Raw genomic sequence first — 23,178 nt, 5'->3', positions numbered from 1 at the left:
CATTGGCCACAGGGGCTGCTGACAGGATGACCTCCCATCTTGTCTTTCTAAAAGACCAAGGCGTCACAGTGATGACTGACGTCCAACATGACTAATCACCAAGGAGTATCGGGGTGTGGGGTTGGTAGATCTCTAGTTTTCAAGCGGAGACCTAAACTTCTGAAAACAATGCAAGAGACAAAGAAAAATACTTAAATTGGTTTTATTGGCTTTCAAAGGAGCTGTGCACCTAATTTGAGTGTTTGTAATTTGTTTGTGGTTTAAAAACTACCTCTATCTTCAGTCACCACTTGTATTTACTGTATTAACCCGATTTGTATTCGTTAGGCACCAAACGGAAGAAATTGTCAAATAAGATGTGCTCTTGTTTTCTGTCGCAAACCCTTTGAGATGTTTTCAGTTGCGTGTGTGCACATATCGACACGGTAACTCTGACCTCTTTGGTCACCCACTGTGTGTGCCATTTATTTGTCTGTTCAGGAAGCCCATGACGGGGAGGTGAATGCAGTGCGGTTTAGCCCAGGCTCCTGGCCACCGGCGGGATGGACCGCAGGGTCAAACTGTGGGAGGTGGTCTTAGGTACGTGACATCAGTCTGTCTGTGGCCCTCCTCGAAAACCTTAAATGCTTCCCTCCTGCTTTCCTTGAGGTAATCAATGATTTGTATATGATTGGTAAGAACATGGTACACAAGGTTTATACTGTCAGATTTGCAATTTCTTGAAGGAGAGGAAGGAAGGTGCATTTCTTGTGTATTCAAACAGGGCTAGGGTCTTTGTATGAGGAAAGTCTGACTGGTGTGTGACTGTTGTAGATCTGGAGGTCAATGATGAGATGTAAAAGGTCTGATTTCCCAAGTCCCTTCCCATTTGTTCCCTTCGGCTCCCAGCAGCCCCTGCTCTACTCCCAGCATGCTCTAGTTGTACATTGTTGGCCACAGGGGCTGCTGACAGATAGGATGACCTCACATCCTGTGTCTGTAAGAGACCAATGCGTCACAGTGATGGACATCCAACATGACCAATCACTAAGGAGTATTGGGGTGTGGAGTTGGGATTGGTAGATCTCAAGTTTTCATGCCGAGAACTTCATGAAAGGAGCATGATTAAAGCGCACCAAATGGGAGTATGTCAATTAGGGATGTGACAAATGGACAATTTTGCTTAACGTTTAAACTGCAATAAAAAAAAAAATTCTCCGTTATATGCCTTTCAGCCTATAATTACCCGCTAGAGAACGTTGAGTCATCTGTAGCATACGCATCAGATGCATATCAACCCGTGAGGTGTGCAAACATGAGCACCAATGCTTGACAAATAGTGCATAAAAAATTGTAAAGGATGAATTGCATTAAGAAATATTCATGGTAATATGTCTATGTGAAAATATAATAGTTGGTCAAGGATATGTTTTGTATATTTCTATAAAGTCCTACTGAAAAACGTAGGCCTATTGCCTATTTTCGTCACTTTCCAGCCAATGACTCAACAGTCTAATAAATATATTTCATATATGCTATTGGAAGAATTTGGTTTTTGTTTATGTAGGTCTTAGGTAACATTAGAATACAAACATAGCATTTTTATTTGGTAGTTACTGTAAGCCCCTCAAACTCAACTCTGCATCTCGAAGCCAGTTCCACTGCAATTTTTAATTGTTCCCCTCTAATCACGGACTGATTTTAGACCTGGGACACCAGATGTGTGCTAAATTACTTATGTAGAACAAAGAACCAGCAGGCTCCATACCTCGTAGGGTAAGAATTGAATACCCCTGCTCTAGTCTAGTAGTAAAAACAAAAAACCACTAGTTCAAGAGTAAAATCCATTTAATTTTTGCAGGTCTTAAGAAACATTATCTTAAGAGTGTGTGTGTATATGTGTGTGTGTATGTATATATATATATATATATATCATCATTTTTTTTTAAATGCATATTTTGTTTGTTACTAGCCTTTGCTTAGTAGCCAGAGCAATGCTTCTGCGTAAGTGGTCATGTGCAGAACGCATGGACAGAGTTGCACCTCTTGAATTTTGTATTTGACCAAGGTTAGTATAATAGAAACTGCTGAATATGCTCTTTCTGATACTATATAGAAATCAAAACTTTTTACCTGCGTGTGACTCTGAAGGAGGATTTGATAGTGATGCTCCTTCCCTGAATTTGTCAATTCCAAGCTGTTCCCATCTCTTCATGTACAATTTGACAACTGGTAATATTGTCAATCATCAAACTATTGTCAATTTAATCTTGTTTTTTAGGCTAGCTCTTATGTATGAAATTAGTTTTGATGGGCCGGCTGCGCAGGCTGATTGGCATCGTTTGCTTCCGCTCACTCATCAATTCAGAGTCAAGGATCTGTTTAGCAACTTCTAAAGGCCTACCGCAATACGTAGCATGTTTTGGTTTCCCTTACAATATATTTGATTAGTAATAGTTTTCTAGTAAATAAGTCAGCTTTTTTTAAACGTGACAGAATATCAACCCACAAGGCAAGCGGTAAAATTATTTTATATAAACATGAGTGCCAATGCTGATAAATAGGCATTCCTTATCATTCAAATAGGCCTAATTTAAATTCAATAGTGAAATAATGTGCATGATTATTGCCTGTTCATCCATTTGTCATTCAGTGAGGCGAGAGAAACGCATTAGTGCCTGGCTGGGTACTAACATCCTACAGCGCATTGTCTTGGCGGGTTAAGTTGTGAATAGATATGGGAAAGACGGTAAAAGGCTCAATACATTTGTTTTAGATTTCAAAATTTTGACATGAGCAATGTAAAATACAAACATTTAAAAAAAGTCAGGGAAGGACACAGATTCAGTATTTTTGTAACGGAGGAGACTGATTTAGTTGCCTTACTTCTGAGAACACAAACACACATCTTTCATAGGGGGGGTGTACAGTAGAGTCAGAACTGTGCACTAGGCCTATCTATCAGCAATGAAAGCTGTATCTCGCAATGGAATGCTCTTTCTCAATTTCTTGGTTTGCAACTTCAGTAAAACAGTGCCTATCGGCTAGGATATTCTACACGAAACAGACAGACTGAACACGCTCACATCATTAGCAACGACAAAGAGCAGGTGAGCCATCTGCACTGTGATTTTGATTTTGTGCGGGACAAAAAAAACATTGTTTTTCCGTCAGGGATTTTTCTTAACGTTAAGGATCCCAATTCAGTTTAAATGTCCGCACACTCAATGTCAATGCAGATTTACCACAGCTGTATATTACTGCCCTAGAGCTTTGAACTGGTGGTCTGTGTTCAGTCTGTGTGTATTTTAATGTACACCCTTGTTCCGTGTTGTAGCAGTCTTTCCTGGGTCTTGTTCATTAGTCGCCAAAAGAAAACTGACTGAAGCAGGGAGGGACTACCTGAACTTGTCCAATAAGAAACGCACATTTTAATTTATTTTTGTCGAGTGCTACAATTAACACGGCTCAGACGCCACTCCCTTTCAAATTGACTGCGTCTTTAAGATTTGAGTAGAACTTCCTTAGGCACTGACTGGGTATGGTTCTGTAGTGTATTTGCTAGGAACCCAACTGAAACAAATGGTGGAAACGGGAAGGACTAACCTGAACTTATCAAATATGAAAGACTTGTTTTCGTTGCTAAATGTTTTCCTTTGCAAAACTTTTTGCTGCGGTGTGCACTAATGAACCCCCCTGTTTTCTTCCTGTGTGCAGGTCGCTGTGAGCTGAAGGGTGCTTTGACTGGCAGCAACGCCAGGATCACCAGTATAGAGTTTGACAGTGCTGTGAGTGCCATCCTGCTTAATATCCTACCCTGTCTAAAATGGGGGAGGGGAGACTATGATTCTGTCTCTGTTCGTACGTACGTTAGTCGCATGCAAAATCTGACACCACTAGCCCAATTTTGACAATTTCTATGAATGATGCCTCTTGCCATAGAGCTACGCCATTTACAAAATTTCAAACTTTGAACAAGTATATCTCTTGTCCCGTTTGAGCTTGAATTGTTGTCACTAATTGGCTCAAGGACTGCATCATTCGTGGCAGACGACATGTTAACTGTTGCCTCGTTTGTTTTTTGCTTGTGGATGCTTGCACAGCAAGTTAAGCTGGAGTCACAACTGTAGATCTTTGGTCTTTTGTGAACTGTTACAACCAGAAAATTGTACTGTTAAAAAAATACTTTGAACTAGATTTTTTGTTTCATTTTCAGGGGGCCTTTCAGTGAGGTTTAAAAAAAATAAAAAATAAAAATGTTTTAATTGAATGACCTACCTCTGACTGCAATGATGCTTTTCCACTCCACTGTTTAACTGTGATATTGTTTGTCTCAGGGCTCCTCCTTGCTGGCTGCGTCCAATGACTTTGCCAGTAGGCTCTGGACTGTGGATGACTACAGACTGAGGGTAAGTATGCCTCAAAGGGCCCTTCTATTCATCCAGAACAAAACAAACCTTATTTCCTTGTACTTATTGCTGTAGCATGCAAGTGAAGGTTGTAGGGCTGACCCCATTTAGTCGAATGTTTGGTCGATTGGCTGTTGGTCGACCACAATTTGTTTTAGTTAAGTAGTTGCATATAGATATCATTTTTTTCATGGAACATGTCTGATTTGCGCCTGTCGCAGTGGACTAATCCATTGACTCGGCTGCGGGAATGCTATAGTCCAAGAAGGGGCGTGTGGCTAGGATGTACAAGGCATGTCTCTCCAGAATGCAATCTCCAGACATTTTGTGAGCATTCATTGTTTCATAACTTTGTGAGTTGTTTGCCCTTTGATTGTTAGTGTCTATCAACTCCCCATTACATTCATCACCAGTAGTAGCCTACATTTACTGTTAATTCCCATCATTTGTAATTTATGTTAATCCATTCAATAATATTATTTGTATTATTAGACATTTACCATTATTGTCGGAGTGGACACTTTTGCAGAGCTCCCAACCTATGCTATACTTGTGAGAAACAAGTTTTGGTTTATTTCATACCATTGAGATTTGTCAATTTATTGATTGTCTTTTGTTTGGTGTGGTCCTGACAATGTTGAGTAAGGATATGCACCTGATTACGCATATAAAAGTAGGCCAAGGCTACCTGGCCTGTGCGCAAATGTAGGCTTATAAATGTGCCCAATTTGGATATGTCTGACAGTATTTTTGATTATCTTAACACAACACCACTAATGAGCTGCAGACTTTTTCAAAGTACATTTTTCTTCACTTCAAACTGCAAGTAAACAGTTTTGTTTTTAGAATCCATTGAAAATGACAATAGTTCCTATTTTGAGCTCTTTCCCTTTCGATAACCATTTGGCATGAAAGGGAAAAATGTAATGTTCTGATCCAATGGAAACGTCAAATTACTTGATTTACGTCATATCACTTGCACAAATGGCCTACAGCTGTGTCTGTTCTGAGTTCACTGGTGCAGTAAACTGAGGGCCCAGAATATTTTATAAAATTGTGCGAGTTTCAGGCCAGACACAGTTGGTAGTTGCCTCAATGTTTCAAGTACGTTGGCTACGCATGACCTGTCTGCAATGTTATTTTTAGCAGGATATTTTGTACCTGCAGGCTGCAATGTTATGTGTTGGTTTTATGTAGGCTATTACATAGTTGGCAGTGGCAATATAAGTAACATTTAGGTTTGTATCATTTTAATTTAGATGAACCAAATGACCATTTTTTTATTTTTATTTAAAGACTATTATACATTTTATTTTAGCCTATTACCGGCAACTTCAGGAGCGCAACGGAAGTATCTGCGAAGGCCAGCGGGAGGAGGGTCAGGAACAGTTTTATTTTTTCTTCTGGTTAGGCTATCTTCATCTCTGGCTCCTTATTGAGTCATTTGTGTCGTAATTATTTAATCAAACAGCGTGCTTAAAGCATCAGACAAGCTCCGTGTATATATAGTTGATTTTATTAAAACGCATGGGGAAAATACACTTTTTAAAATTTCGACCATTCGATTGGTGGAAAGGAAAGACGTATTGATCGAACCAAGATTGTTTTCAGTTGGGAACATCCCTAGATGGTTCTTAGGATGGGTTCAGCAGTTATAGCTTTCTATGATCCATGCTATGTGGTCAGGAAATACTTCTCTCCCTATGTATATCAGGACATTTTTGGAGCCTAAAATGTCCTTCTAGGCTGTTTGTCAGATACTGCAAAAGTAATATGTTGGTCAATGATGTTATGTAAAAGGTCTGACGCCCAGTTCCACTCCCTGCTATCCATCGGCTCCCAACAGCCCCTGCTCTACCCCCAGCATGCTCTAGTTGTGCATCGTTGGACACAGGGGCTGCTGACATAGAGGATAACCTCACATCCTGTGTCTCTAAGAGACCATGGCGTCACTGTGTTGATGGACATCCAACAGAACTAATCACTAAGGGGTATCAAGCTGTGGTATGGGGCTGGGTCGCTGATCTCAACTTTCAAACTGAGACCATACCTGTTTTCACAAACACAAAAGGCAATGCACTTTCCATTCATCTTAATGTGGCTGGGCCAATAAGAGGTGCTGTTTTTGTTCTGTCGCACAACCCCCCCAGCACACACTGACAGGCCACAGCGGGAAGGTGCTGCCGGCTCTCTTTCTCCTGGACAACACTCTCATCGTCTCCGGGAGCTACGACAGGACTTTGAAACTGTGGGACCTGCGCAGCAAATTCTGTACGTTTTATTTTCCCCATTGGTGTTAGCATTTCGTTGACATTCCTCTTTTTGTTTCCTCTTTTTAAAGGATGTCTTTTTAATGCGATTAATGAGATTAATGCGGATTCAGTGTATGTTCTACTCGTTGGGGATTCGTTTTTCTTGTGGATGGAGCCTTTGGTCAGTTCTGAACGCCCACTTTCTTCCCCTCAGGCATGAAGACTGTGTTTGCTGGATCCAGCTGTAATGATATAGTCTGCACAGAGCAGTGTGTCATGAGCGGCCATTTCGATAAGAAAGTGCGGTTCTGGGACATCAGGTGAGTGTGGAGAGTGACACTTTATTCGGATAGTCCCCAATAGATGGTTTATAGACATCCACCTAACTATCTACTAACCTTAAAGGGGTAATCTACAGTTAAAACAAAGCGTTTTCCCTGCCAGTTTCAGTAAAAAGCTGCGGGATAGGGCTGGAGAAATATAACCTCTCTCAAAATATATTAACCAGAGCTATGGATACAAGGACTGACCATCCATGATGTCAAAATTAGTTTTAACTATGTTTTGAGGCTATATACTGTTTTACAGTTCAACAAACATTGAAATAAAACATGCTTGTATTTTGTGTTCTGATGGGGTACGACATTTGAACTAACGTCATGAGGCATTTATAAGTTATTTTCTTAGAGTCAATGGGTACATATCATTAATTTACCAAAACGGTAAACCTAACCATATCCCTAGTAAAACTTAACGTATGCTTTCCATTTGTTTTTCAAGCTCTGCCATGAAATTAGCAGCAGTACAAAAACTAAGCAGAGTAAAACACATTCCTCTCTCCTAGAAGAGGAATTAAAGGGGAATTACAATCAATCTAAATTTGGTGGTATTTTTCCCCAGACTTAAATGGTCTTCTGATGTGATTTAGACTTGGAACATCCCATTTCGTTGTTTCTCTAAAAATAATTGCAATTCTGAATGAGTAGCACAATGATCCAAGACCAGGAAAAAATAAAACTGAGAAAACAGAATTTGGGGAATTTTTATTTTATTGGCCCCCCCTTAAAAATTGCATCATAGCCTTTTTAGGCAATATTGCCAAGCAATGTTCCTGGAAACAGCGGGATATGAGACACTGGAGCAATAATGAGCAACATGAAAATCAAATTGTGCTTCACATGAAATCTATTTTACTTAATTTCCACATTTATTTACTCATCTCTTATAGCTTATTGCGAGTTGACTGCCACAGCTGTAGTGACATTCATCAGCAAACAAGCAATACAGGTGTTGCCCCTGCTTTGTCCAGCCACTCAACCTGCTTCTAGTCAGGTCAATGGAAATGCAGACAAAGATAATTACGTTGAACAAAAATATTAATGCAACATGCAACAACTTCAAGGATTTGACTGAGTTTACAGTTCATATAAGGAAATCAGTGAATTGAAATAAATTCATTAGGCCTTAATTTATAGATTTCACATGACTTGGAATACAGATATGCATCTGTTGTTCACCGATAAAGGTAGTGTCTGGTGTGACCATTTGCCCCATGTTGCTGGACATTGGTGGGAACTAAAACACGCTGTCATACACTTCGATCCAGAGTATCTGAAACATGCTCAATAGGTGACATGTCTGAGTATGCAGGCCATGGAAGAACTGGGACATTTTCAGCTTCCAGGAATTGTGTACAGATCCTTGCGCATTGGGGTTGTGCATTATCATGCTGAAACAATGGGCCGCAGGATCTCGTCACGGTATCTCTGTACATTCAAATTTCAATTGATAAAATGCTATTGTGTTCGTTGTCAGTAGCTTATGCCTGCCCATACAATAACCCCACCGCCACCATGGGTCACTCTGTTCACAACTTTGACATCAGCAAACCACTCCCCAACACAACGCTATACACGCTGTCTGCCAGTGGCCATCGAAGGTGAGCATTTGCCTACTTAAGTCTGTTACGACGACAAACTGTAGTTGGGACGACCCTGGTGAGGACGACGAGAACACAGATGAGCTTCCCGAAAACGGTTTCTGACAGTTTGTGCAGAAATTCTTTGGTTGTGCAAACCCACAGTTACATCAACTGTCCGGGTGGCTGGTAGCTAGCTAACAATCTACATGGCTAGCTAGCTAATTTAGCCAGTTTGTCCCATTTGACTTTGCATAAGCTCCAGTTAGCATACTAAACGATTAGCATGCGCCCTACAATAGATATTTTCATCAGTTAAACATGGCAGACTCAACACGGGATGTATGTATGTATTAACGTCATATATTGCAGAAGGGAAACATTTTACGTGAAGGGCCAACATTTCACTCCAAAAGGGAGTTGATTTTTCTCTCACCTCAAACTGTCATGCTGCCAATCAAAATTCCCCAGATAATACATTTTTCTGTAATTTTCAATGGAAAAATGTTGCTGCAAAATTGGCAAATATTTGCTGGTATATCAGCTTTTTAGTTGTTAATTAACCATTTTTATTTTACCAGGTATTTGTATTTATTAGGGCTCCCCACTACTGCCAAGGCAGCAGCTACTCTTCCTGTGATCCAAACACACTAAGGAACTTTAAACATAAAAGATAAACCACATTATTACACCATCACATATGTATAATACCACCATGCAACATTATTTCAATGTATGTGTGTGTAGTGCTAGCGTTTTGTGCATATTGTGTGTGTCTCTTCACAGTCCCCGCTGTTCTATAATGTGTATCTGTTTTTTTAATTTTTTTATCTGATTAGGCTGCTTGCATCAGTTATTTTGTGAATAGAGTTTTATGTAGTATGGCTCTGTGGTACTGTGCGCCTTCCATATTCTGTTCTGGACTTGGATTGTGAAGAGACCTCGTGTGGCATGTCTTGGGGTATGCATGGGTGTCCTTCAGCATGTCAACACTTCTTACAAAAACAAGTAATGATGAGTCGATCTCTCCTCCACTTTGAGCCATGAGAGATTGACGTGCATATCATTAATGTTAGCTCCCCGTGTACATTTAAGGGCGAGCTGTGCTGCCCTGTTCTGAGCCAATTGCAATTTTCCTGAATCCCTCTTTGTGGCACCTGACCACACTACTGAACAGTAGTCCAGGTGTGACAAAACTAGGGCCTGTAGGACCTGCCTTGTTGATGGTGTTAGGGCGACCTCTGTTCATAATAAAGCATTGCTCTGCCTTATCTTAGCTACTGTTGTATCAATGTTTTGACCATGACCGTTTACAATCCAGGGTTACTCCAAGCAGTTCACCTCAATTTCCTCATTATTCATTATGAGGTTTAGTGAATGATGTGTCCCAAATAACATGCTTTTAGTTTTTGAAATATTTAGTACTAACTTATTCCTTGCCACCCATTTTGAAACTAACTGCAGCTCTTTTAAGTGTTGCAGTCATTTCAGTTGCTGTAGTAGCTGACGTGTATAGTATTGAGTCATCAGACCCCGGTGGCTTGTCATTGTTGGACACTTCTTTTTTTGTTCCACGCTCACTTTACAGAATTCAAAATTACAATGCTTGTCTTTTCATATTTTGGTCAGATATACAATGGCAAGGAAAAGTATTTCCTGATCTTCATCGAAATCACAACAATAGACAGTGTGCTTAAACTAATAACATACAAATTATTGTATTTTTGTCTATTGAATACATCATTTAAAAAGGTAGGTTGGAAAAAGTATGAACTCCTAGTCAAATTAGCTTTTGGAGAAGTCATTAATGTCAGGAGTCAGCTAACCTGGTGTCCAATTAATGAGATTGGAAATTTTGGTTAGAGCTGCCCTGCACCATAAACACTCACAAAATTTGAGCTTGCGTTTCACAAGAAGCATTGCCTGACGTGAACCATGCCTCGAACAAAAGATATCTCTGAAGACCTAAAATTAAGAATTGTTGCCTTGCATAAAGCTGGAAAGGGTTACAAAAGTATCTCTAAAAGTCAGTCCATGGTAAATCAAATGTCTATAAATGGAGAAATTTCAGCACTGTTGCTACTCTCCCTAGGAGTGGCCGTCCTGCAAAGATGACTGCAAGAGCACAGCGCAGAATGCTCAATGAGGTTAAGAAGAATCCTAGTGTCAGCTAAAGACTTACAGAAATCTCTGGAAGATGCTAACATCTCTGAATCTATGATACGTAAAACACTAATTAAGAATGGTGTTCATGGGACTGCATGAAAGAAGCCACTGCTGTCCAAAAACATTTGCTGCATGTCTGAAGTTCGCAAAAGAGCACCTGGATGTTCCACAGCGCTACTGGCAAAATATTCTGTGGACAGATGAAACTACAGGTGAGTTTGTTTGGAAGGAACACACAACACTGTGTGGCGAAAAAAAAGGCACAGGACATCAACCTCATCCCAACTGTAAAGTATGGTGGAGGGGGCATCATGGTTTGGGGCTGCTTTGCTGCCTCAGGGCCTGGACAGCTTGCCATCATCGACAGAAAAATGAATTCCCAAGTTCATCAAGACATTTTGCAGGAGAATATTAGGCTATCTGTCCGCCAATTGGAAGCTCAACAGAAATTGGGTGACGCAACAGGACAACGACCCAAAACACAGAAGTAAATCAACAACAGAATGGCTTGAACAGAAGAAAATACACCTTCTGGAGTGGCCCAGTTAGTCCTGACATCAACCCGATTTGAATTGCTGTGGCATGACCTCGAGCGGTTCACACCAGACATCCCAAGAATGTTGCTGAACTGATACAGTTTTGTAAAGAGGAATGGTCCAAAATTCCTCCTGACCGTTGTGCAGGTCTGATCCGCAACTACAGAAAACGTTTGGTTGAGGTTATTGCTGCCAAATGAGGGTTAACCTGTTATTAAATCCAAGGGTTCACATACTTTTTCCAACCTGCACTGTGAATGTTTACATGGTGTTTAATAAAGATGTAAAAAATTCTTATTGTTTATTAGTTTAAGCAGACTGTGTTTGTCTTGTTGTGACTTAGATGAAGATCAGATCAAATGTTATGACCAATTTATGCAGAAATCCAGGTAATTCTAAAGGGTTGACATACTTTTTATTCCCACTGTACCTGGATGTGTAGTGTCAGTGTTTGTTTCTGGCATGTCATGCCTAAGTTTGCTAATCTTGCCAATGAAAAAAATAATTAAAGTAGTTATCTGATTTAATGAATGATGGAGCGGAGTTTGCCTTTTTTGCCCAAAATTTAATTTAAGGTGCTCCAAAGCTTTTTACTGTTCTTTTATATAAATGATCTTTGTTTCATAGTATAGTTTCTTATTTTTATTCAGGTTAGTCATGTGATTTCTCAATTTGCAGTATGTTTGTGCTTCCAGATGTAAGTTTTTACTAGGGATGCACCAATATGAAATTTTTGGCTGTATTTTCCTTGCCCAAAAAAAAGATACCAATTTTTATAAAAAAAAAAAAAAATGCTGCCTTTTTAAGCATTCTAGTATAGTTAACACGTGCACACACACTGACCAAAAAGTTATTTTGTTGGCATTTACAAATGTCCCCATTACCATTAAAACATAATCAAAACAGATTTATTTCATTTGCTGTGCTGTTTCGTTGTTCAGTCGTTAAATTCTCAACCAGGATTTCATCATGCGTGTCAAACAGTGAAGTTTCAGCTCTCTGTGTCTCCCATTTTTCTTTTGTGTGCACTGTCACTGTCGGTTTCAAACTTGTCCAGCTGTGTCTAACATTTCATGTCAACCCTGTTTCTTGTCTTTATCGAAGTAGCGGTCCTTGTACCTAGCATCGAGCATGGTGGAGACAAAGTAAAGAGGCTCAGAGAATGCCACCGAATCGCTTGTTTAACCCCACGGTCTGTGTCTGCAGTTTTGTAGTGCAGGCGTTTCAATGCCATGACAGAGGGTATCACGTCTGCTGCAGACGCAGTTGATGAGCTTATTTCTCGAGTCCGTTGTTCAAATGGAGCTAGGAGTGTTTTTGTTTCCAAGTTACAATCATGTTCTCATGCCATTTTTAAATGGCAGCAGAGGTATGAGAACCAGCACGTTCTTGAGCATGCAATACGACTTTCCTCAGTACGAAATCCTCGTCGACCCACTGTGCTGTCAGACTCGGCATGCTCATGTACCGGTGCTCGACCAGTCGGCGAAAGCTAACATCCACGACAGAACGGTTGATTGTCAAGGGCAATGAATTCCATTATATTGCTGTTAATGGATTTCGCCTTTGTTGTCTTGCTGAAATGTTCTTACTCTTTCAAATGACTGCTTGACTTAAACGTGTTTAATTTTTGAAAGTGTGCTCTTAGTGTTTTTAATGATTTTTTTTTTTTCTCTGTGTAGCACTGGATTTTCCGTGGCGTCATCTATCTACGTTATATAGGTATGCACATCGGCGTTAAACTAGACATCGGGCCGATGTTGGCATTTTTAGATATTAGATATTGTCCGATTCCCATATGCTTACCAACTAGATCGTGCATCCCTAATTTTTTGTAATTTTCTTAATGGGTTCATGCTTATTAGTAACTGGAATAAACAATTTCATCAATGTGTCAAGTGCAGTGTATGGTTGAGGCTCATTACACACCACAGACCAGCAAATATTCTTTACATCAACTTAAGAATCACTACAAAACGTATTGTATGACCTCTTATACACTATCCTAGGCCCAGCCTTTGGAACTTTGGGTTTCCTAGGCATGTCTACTATACTGCTCAAAAAAATAAAGGGAACACTTAAACAACACATCCTAGATCTGAATGAAAGAAATAATCTTATTAAATACTTTTTTCTTTACATAGTTGAATGTGCTGACAACAAAATCACACAAAAATAAATTGGATTTCCATTGATTATCAACCCATGGAGGTCTGGATTTGGAGTCACACTCAAAATTAAATTGGAAAACCACACTACAGGCTGATCCAACTTTGATGTAATGTCCTTAAAACAAGTCAAAATGAGGCTCAGTAGTGTGTGTGTGTGTGTGTGTGTGTGTGTGTGTGTGGCCTCCACGTGCCTGTATGACCTCCCTACAACGCCTGGGCATGGTCCTGATGAGGTGGCGGATGGTCTCCTGAGGGATCTCCTCCCAGACCTGGACTAAAGCATCCGCCAACTCCTGGACAGTCTGTGGTGCAACATGGTGTTGGTGGATGGAGCGAGACATGATGTCCCAGATGTGCTCAATTGGATTCAGGTCTGGGGAACGGGTGGGCCAGTCCATAGCATCAATGCTTTCCTCTTGCAGGAACTGCTGACACACTCCAGCCACTTGAGGTCTAGCATTGTCTTGCATTAGGAGGAACCCAGGGCCAACCGCACCAGCATATGGTCTCACAAGGGGTCTGAGGATCTCATCTCGGTACCTAATAGCAGTCAGGCTACCTCTGGCGAGCACATGGAGGGCTGTGCAGCCCCCCAAAGAAATGCCACCCCACACCATGACTGACCCACCACCAAACCGGTCATGCTGGAGGATGTTGCAGGCAGCAGAACGTTCTCCACGGCGTCTCCAGACTGTCACGTCTGTCACGTGCTCAGTGTGAACCTGCTTCATCTGTGAAGAGCACAGGGCGCCAGTGGCAAATTTGCCAATCTTGGTGTTCTCTGGCAAATGCCAAACGTCCTGCACGGTGTTAAGCTGTAAGCACAACCCCCACCTGTGGACGTCGGGCCCTCATACCACCCTCATGGAGTCTGTTTCTGACCGTTTGAGCAGACACATGCACATTTGTGGCCTGCTGGAGGTCATTTTGCAGGGCTCTGGCAGTGCTTCTCCTGCTCCTCCTTGCACAAAGGCGGAGGTAGCGGTCCTGCTGCTGGGTTGTTGCCCTCCTATGGCCTCCTCCACATCTCCTGATGTACTGGCCTGTCTCCTGGTAGCGCCTCCATGCTCTGGATGCTACGCTGACAGACACAGCAAACCTTCTTGCCACAGCTCGCATTGATGTGACATCCTGGATGAGCTGCACTACCTGAGCCACTTGTGTGGGTTGTAGACTCCGTCTCATGCTACCACTAGAGTGAAAGCACCGCCAGCATTCAAAAGTGACCAAAACATGAGCCAGGAAGCATAGGAACTGAGAAGTGGTATGTGGTCCCCACCTGCAGAACCACTCCTTTATAGGGGGTGTCTTGCTAATTGCCTATAATTTCCACCTGTTATCTATTCCATTTGCACAACAGAATGTGAAATGTATTGTCAATCAGTGTTGCTTCCTAAGTGGACAGTTTGATTTCACAGAAGTGTGATTGACTTGGAGTTACATTGTGTTGTTTAAGTGTTCCCTTTATTTTTTTGAGCAGTGTAGTTTTTACTCTAACGGACAACTAGTCAAAGCTCAAACCAAGTGTATTCACCCAAAGGGTCAAACGGCTACAAAGACCTGTTCCCCCTAGCACAAGTATTTATACCCTGCTTTAGGCAGCGTCTCCTCCTTTTCTCTAAACACTACATTTTTGTTGCTAGGCAGGAAGTTAATTGATGTGGGTAATAAACTGTTCCTTCATCTGACCTGACCTCGGCCCACATTCCACCCTTATCAGTGACCGCAACATGTACATTTCTCCTTCATATAACCAGTAACTTCTGGTGTAGCAAGTATTTCAAATTACAACCCAATACTTGCGACACGTTTACAGTTTTAAAGTAGATCTCATGTTAGAAAAGGGGGGGGGGGGGGGGAAAGTAGGTCTCATGCTGCTATAGGGGAATATCCAAATAATGAGAATGTTTGGAGGCGGAGAACCCAGCTGGGGAAAATCATATATACCCAGTGCATATGTGTCATGGGCAATGGTTGTATGGGGTCTTTGCCTAAGGGGTCATTTTCTTATGACACTGACTTTTTGTCCTGGGGTGTATTCATTAGGAACCCAGAGGAAGAAAAATCTGCCTAAACGGGGAGGGACCTACCTGAATTTGTACAATACGGTGTGCTCTAATAAATATCCCCTCTCGTAACACTGTTACCATTTTTTAGCTTGTGCTGTCTGTTCATTTTGGTTGTTCTGACTTTTTTTTTTAAGAGCGGAGAGTATCGTCTGCGAGCTAGAGCTTCTGGGCCGAGTCACATCTCTTGACCTGAACCTCGACCGCACCAAACTGCTCACCTGCTCTCGGGACGACCTGGTTAAGATCATCGACCTGCGCAGCAACGCCGTCCGTCAGACCTTCAGGTACGGGGACATGTCACTTCAGTACTGTGGACTCGAGCTCATATACCTGACCACCACACACCACTTATGTCAAACCAGCACTCAGTGTTTACTTTCTTGTATATTTGTGGTGCTGGATAGCCTCATCCATATTGTCAATTATGATAATCTGAGGTGATTGCGTGGGTGGTCAGATTCTTTTTATTCTTATTGGTGAATTGATGCTGTATGTGGGAAATGGAATTTACATTTATGTCATTTAGCAGATGCTCTTATCCAGAGCGACTTACAAATTGGTGCATTCACCTTATGATGTCCAGTGGAACAACCACTTTACAATAGTGCATCTATATCTTTTTTTGGGGGGGGGGGGTTAGAAGGATTACTATATCCTATCCCAGGTATTCCTTAAAGAGGTGGGGTTTCAGGTGTCTACGGAAGGTGGTGATTGACTCCGCTGTCCTGGCGTCGTGAGGGAGCTTGTTCCACCATTGGGGTGCCAGAGCAGCGAACAGTTTTGATGGGCTGAGCGGGAACTGTGCTTCCGCAGAGGTAGGGGGGCCAGCAGGCCAGAGGTGGATGAACGCAGTCCTAATAGTGCAAACCCTGCCTGTCTGACACTCAACGTATTTCAAAGGAAACCTAATATTATTGGAACCCAGGTCTGATATAGATTAGTGGTGTTGGTTTGTCAACAGTGTTTTCCAATCTCTCCTCCCAGTGCTCAGGGCTTCAATTGTGGCACTGACTGGACACCACCTTTTTATACCAATGGGTGTCCTAAATGGCACCCTATTCCCTACATGGTGCACTTCTTTTGACCAGAGCCCAGTCATTGGTTTATAGTTTTACTAACATTGGTCATGGTCAAATTCCCTACCATCCTCCATGAAAGTGTGCACATGCTCACCTATCCAACCACATTCCCATGAGTCTCCACTCGTACGCCTTGTTTTGATCCTCCCGTTTCCTTGTGTTCTCAGTCCCGATGGCAGTTATGTGGCGGGGGGCTCTGCAGACGGAGCTCTGTATGTGTGGAACGTCCTGACGGGCAAGTTGGACCGCACCCTGGGCAAGAACCACTGGTCAGTTTGAACTTCTGGAGTAGGATCGTCTCCCTTCGACACTGCTCTCTAGTCAGTTTTGCAATTTTTTTTAATAGTTTCAGGTTCAGAATTTGAGGGTAAGCCATAGGCTTGGATAGACAGCTCTAGTGCCACAAAGCCTGTTTTAACTTGGGTAGGGCCATTGAGAACTTTTACCATTTTTAAGTAGTGAGCTGGGTGGGACTTTCTTTGCAGATTTTCCCTTAGAATTTTAGCAGCAGTGGCAAGGGTCAGGGAAGGATGGGAGGAGGAGGGTCTCAAGAGTGCCCCACTGAGAATGGACTGAAGGTCCATTCTGGTGAGTGTTTTAATAGGACATTCTACTCAAATTATTGAAAATAAAATTATGCTGAATATAATTAAGTAGGCTGAAACATGGTGTTACCCATATGCATACCCCATTGGGCTAATAATTAGTTAGATCCCAAACTCTGTTTGTTAGATACTTTTTAGACTACAAATGCTATGATCATATGTTATCCATTTGTTTGTCTTTTTGTATGTTCCTTGTATACCATTTTTTTTATATTTCAGTTAGCCAATGATATTAGGCCATACTTGGCCATGATTACAAACACCTGTGTGTCTCTTGACACTATATAAATGACTCATCTCTCAGTGTTTGTGATGATACCCTGATGAAGACAGCTTAGCTGTCGAAACGTTGGTTATTAAAATTTTTGCATCTGAGCTCTTAGTGTGCGGCTTTCCTTTATTTTCTAGTGTTCTGCTCCGCTAGCCAGCACCTCGCCTTTATAGGTGTGCGTTTCTTTTTTCTAGATCCCAAACTCTAAACATGATCAATGTGTTTAATGTCCCCACAAAAATACTTAACATTAACACAGTGAATGTTACAATTGACCCATGTTACATTTATCACCATTCTCCCCTATGCACTCAGTGAATTGCAGAGGCTAAACGCACCTAAACAATGCTGATATACAGCGCAGATCGCTCATTATTAGGAGTTGAGACAGAAAAGTAGTAGCCATGGAAAGCTGGGATCCCCCTCTTTTTAACAAAGGCTATCAAAACAACTTTCAAAAGTTTTTCCTGCAATTGCATTAAGAAATGTGAATTGACTGCTTATCAGAATGCATGTTTCTCTCCTTGTGGCACTCTCAACTTGAATGCGCCTCGAAGAATATTTCTTTCTCACATAACACAAAATGACAAGCTGACTAGGTAAATAGCTAGGTTAACAAGTCTACTATGGGGTTGTCTGATGCTGCTGTTCATTACTCTTGTTGACCGAGGGAAAGTACATGTTGATAGTTCTAGCATCTTCAAAGTGTGGCAGGTGGAAGCGTGTTAGGCACAGCTTGTCCCATGAATTAATCATAAAAATTGTGGATTAGCTGATAACTACGAAACAAACATTCTGGATAATATATAGAGAACCTTGAACTATTTATTGATCAGCATTTTGATATGCTCGAAAAAGAATCAGATACACTGACGCAAACAAAATACATTTCCTCAAGCTCTGCGAGCGAAACTCAAGGGAAGCCGCCGTCTAAAATTTAACATAGGAGGGGGATGTTTTTATAACAACGTCTCCAGAAGATAGAGAGCATTGCTTACAAGCATGAGTGAGCAGTTAAAAAAGAAAAATGGATCTATTGCCTGGGCTACTGGGGGAGGTTAAGGCCTTAAACAGGTATGGATTATAGTAGGGATGCACGATATATTGGAATCGGCCAATATTAGCTAAAAATGCCAACATCGGTATCGGCCGATGTCTAGTTTAACGCTCCGATGTTTAAAACCGATGTCAAAGCTGACGTGTGTACCAATATAATGTATGTACATGCCGTAATGACGTCACGTTAAATTTTGCACTATACGTGCAACACAGCATTCCTAAACTAGCCCACAATGTTTGCTGTGTGGATCGAGCAGTCAACAAGTCGATATATGCACTGCATCGCAGTGCTTATTGTCACTACGAACCTGGGTTCGATCCCAGGCTGTGTCACAACCGGCAGTGGCTGGGAGGCCAATGAGGCGACGCATAATTTGGCCCAGTGTTGCCCAGGTTTAGGGGAGGGTTTGGCCAGCCAGGATTTCCTTGCTCTAGCGACTCCTTGTGGCGGGCCGGGTGCCTGTAAGCTGACGTCTCTCGCCGGCTGGACGGTGTTTCCTCCGACACATTGGTGCGGCTGGCTTCCGGGTTAAGCAAGCAGTGTGTCAAGAAGCAGTGTGGCTTGGCAGGGTCGTGTTCCAAAGGGCACATGGGACTCGGGAGAGGCGAAGGTCGAGGGCCATCGCTGCAAATCCCCCTACGGAGAAGACTAACTACCAATTGGATATCACGAAATTGGGGAGGGATTTTTTTTTAGAAAATCCTCTATGGTGCTGCCCATGCTGTCAAAGAAGCCATTATGGCACAGATGAAAGGAAGGGAAATTTTTCCTTCTGAGGTAAGGGGTACCTACCTTCTACCTGAAACTCCTGTTCTGCCGTCCTGCCCAATTCTGAGCTTCTCTCGCAGCTTGGCCATCAACTCTGTGTCCTGGTCACCGTCGGGAGCCTACGTGGTCAGTGTGGAGAAAGGCAGCAAGGCCGTGCTCTGGTCCGACATGTGATTGGTTCTGCTCTAGCCCTCTGCCATTGGGTGACTGGCTGGCTGTCTGTCTGGACTGTTCAATGGAGACACAGACTGGACAACCGGTTCCCTAGCCCCACCCTCTAATGTCCAATCGCCCCCATTACTTTCCCCTACCGGCATTGAACCATTCTGTGCTCAAATACGTGTGGGGTGGCTTGCCTATAGGAAGGAGGTCGTCTGGTGGCCCATGGGTGGGCAGCAGAGAATTAGTTGGTGTCCAGTTGGAAGTGTCAGTGGAAGAGCCATGAAGGCAGTTCTCTTTAAGTAAAACGCTATCATATATCCATTTGAAATTATATCCAACCAAGGCGAGTGAGTTACAGTTTCTGCCAAATTGCCACTATAACCAGAGCTGGATTGTCTGTTTTTAGAGCTGCAATTGGACACGTCGTTAGTTTTACATGACCTTGGGGTGGGCATAGGCTTTCGATGTTGAAGTCTGTCTGCTTCTCCTGGGCCCAGTTTTTCAAAAGCTATCTGATCGGATTCCAGCCATCGGATAGAATTAAATGCACAGAAATAGAATGGGCGTATCATTGACTTGAATGGGGATGTCTGTTTTGATTCACAATTTCTAAACATTTAATCCTATCCAATTGCCGAGCATTGAGGTTGTCAGGAGTCATTTAATACTGTAATTCAGTGCTCTTCAAACCTTGTCATGGCTACCCACAGGGCCTGTTAGGTGGATCTTATAGCTCTGCACCAACGCATCACATCAAGTACTTAAGTAGTAGAGGAAAAGCGTGGGTCCATGGGATTGAAAAACACTGCTGTAAGGACTGTGGAAAACGTTGTTGTGGACAAGACTACACACAATTCTCCATAAACTCATGTGCCAATCACAATGAACATGCCCTCCTATGTAACAGTTAAACAGGGAATGCTCTGTTTGAGATGTTGACAATTTTCTAGACAATGGAGTCAACCCACACTTGGCACACATCTGCCTGATACTATTTATTCAGGTGTTCAGTGTTATGTCCCATCAGTCACTGTTGGCATTAAAAGAATGCAAAGTTCCGGTCTTGGAGGTCTACAGCTAGTGCTGGTCGTCTTCAGAACTCTGTACTTGATCGATGAACTACTAGACCCATTTATTGGTCAGCTCACCTTGATTCCAGGGATGAAATGCTGGGCTGTGTTCTGGAGGGATGCATTGTTCAGGAAGTTGCAAGAAACATTTTGTTTGGAGCTGGCATGATACCCCACTATATAAAATAATTTACAGTATGTTGTAATCTACAGTTGAAGTCGGAAGTTAACATATACACTTAGGTTGGAGTCATTAACTTGTTTTTCAACCACTCCACAAATTTCTTGTTAACAAATTATAGTTTTGGCAAGTCGGTTAGGACATCTACTTTGTTTATGACACAAGTCATTTTTGCAACAGTTGTTTACAGACCGATATATTTAACTTATAATTCACTGTATCACAATTCCAGTGGGTCAGAAGTTTACATACACTAAGTTGACTGTGCCTTTAAACAGCTTGGAAAATTCCAGAAAATGTTGTCGTGGCTTTAGAAGCTTCTGATTGACTCAAATGATGTAAATCAGCCTATTGGAGGTGTACCTATGGATGCATTTCAAGGCCTACTTTCAAACTCAGCGCCTCTTTGCTTGACATCATCATGGGAAAATCTAAATAAATCAGCCAAGACCTCAGAAAAAAAATTGTAGACCGCCACAAGTCTGGTTCATCCTTGGGAGCAATTTCCAAACGCCTGAAGGTACCACGTTCATCTGTACAAACAATAGTACGCAAGTATAAACACCATGGGACCATGCAGCCATTATACCGCTCAGGTAGGAGATGGGTTCTGTCTCCTAGAGATGAGCGTACTGTGGTACGAAAAGTGCAAATCCCAGAACAACAGCAAAGGACCTTGTGAAGATGCTGGAGGAAACGGGTACAAAAGTATCTATATCCACAGTAAAACGAGTCCTATATCGACATAACCTGAAAGGCCGCTCAGCAATGAAGAAGCTACTGCTCCAAAACCACCATAAAAAATCCAGACTACGGTTTGCAACTAAACATGGGGACAAAGATCGTACTTTTTGGATAAATGTCCTCTGGTCTGGTGAAACAAAAATAGAACTGTTTGGCCATAATCACCATCGTTATGTTTGCAGGAAAAAGGGAGGGGCTTGCAAGCCGAAGAACACCATCCCAACCGTGAAGCACGGGGGTGGCAGCATCATGTTGTGGGGGTGCTTTGCTGCAGGAGGGGCTGGTGCACTTAACAAAATAGATGGCATCATGAGGAAGGGAAATGATGTGGATATATTGAAGCAACATCTCAAGACATCAGTCAGGAAGTTAAATTTTGGTCACAAATTGTAAATCGCCAGGTCGCAGTTGTAAATGAGACCTTGTTCTCAACTGGCCTACCTGGTTAAATAAAGGTGAAATATACACTGCTCAAAAAAATAAAGGGAACACTTAAACAACACAATGTAACTCCAAGTCAATCACACTTCTGTGAAATCAAACTGTCCACTTAGGAAGCAACACTGATTGACAATAAATTTCACATGCTGTTGTGCAAATGGAATAGACAACAGGTGGAAATTATAGGCAATTAGCAAGACACCCCCAATAAAGGAGTGGTGCTGCAGGTGGGGACCACAGACCACTTCTCAGTTCCTATGCTTCCTGGCTGATGGTTTGGTCACTTTTGAATGCTGGTGGGGCTTTCACTCTAGTGGTAGCATGAGACAGAGTCTACAACCCACACAAGTGGCTCAGGTAGTGCAGCTCATCCAGGATGGCACATCAATGCGAGCTGTGACAAGGTTTGCTGTGTCTGTCAGCGTAGTGTCCAGAGCATGGAGGCGCACCAGGAGACAGGCCAGTACATCAGGAGACGTGGAGGAGGTCGTAGGAGGGCAACAACCCAGCAGCAGGACCGCTACCTCCGCCTTTGTGGAAGGAGGAGCACTGCCAGAGCCCTGCAAAATGACCTCCAGCAGGCCACAAATGTGCATGTGTCTGCTCAAACGGTCAGAAACAGACTCCATGAGGGTGGTATGAGGGCCCGACGTCCACAGGTGGGGGTTGTGCTTACAGCTTAACACCGTGCAGGACGTTTGGCATTTGCCAGAGAACACCAAGATTGGCAAATTCGCCACTGGCGCCCTGTGCTCTTCACAGATGAAGCAGGTTCACACTGAGCACATGTGACAGTCTGGTGACGCCGTGGAGAACGTTCTGCTGCCTGCAACATCCTCCAGCATGACCGGTTTGGCGGTGGGTCAGTCATGGTGTGGGGTGGCATTTCTTTGGGGTGCCGCACAGCCCTCCATGTGCTCGCCAGAGGTAGCCTGACTGCTATTAGGTACCGAGATGAGATCCTCAGACCCCTTGTGAGACCATATGCTGGTGCGGTTGGCCCTGGGTTCCTCCTAATGCAAGACAATGCTAGACCTCATGTGGCTGGAGTGTGTCAGCAGTTCCTGCAAGAGGAAGGCATTGATGCTATGGACTGGCCCGCCCGTTCCCCAGACCTGAATCCAATTGAGCACATCTAGGACATCATGTCTCGCTCCATCCACCAACGCCACGTTGCACCACAGACTGTCCAGGAGTTGGCGGATGCTTTAGTCCAGGTCTGGGAGGAGATCCCTCAGGAGACCATCCGCCACCTCATCAGGAGCATGCCCAGGCGTTGTAGGGAGGTCATACAGGC

General features: G+C 42.7%; 2 non-coding genes and 1 pseudogene across 2 annotated transcripts; all 3 read left to right on the top strand.

The window, feature by feature from the left end:
- LOC115205819 (autophagy-related protein 16-1-like) overlaps positions 1-20,723 on the top strand; it is a 46,017-nt pseudogene extending 25,294 nt beyond the window's left edge.
- LOC115206904 (small Cajal body-specific RNA 6) lies at positions 821-1,086 on the top strand. Its single transcript, XR_003880884.1, has one exon.
- LOC115206905 (small Cajal body-specific RNA 6) lies at positions 6,167-6,434 on the top strand. The gene has a single exon (XR_003880885.1).
- Positions 20,724-23,178: the final 2,455 nt, after the last annotated feature.

Source organism: Salmo trutta, chromosome 13, assembly GCF_901001165.1.
Source record: "Salmo trutta chromosome 13, fSalTru1.1, whole genome shotgun sequence".
Classification (NCBI taxonomy): Eukaryota; Metazoa; Chordata; class Actinopteri; order Salmoniformes; family Salmonidae; genus Salmo; species Salmo trutta.
Note: the sequence above shows the minus strand (reverse complement) of the source record. Positions and strands in the feature narration are given on the sequence as shown.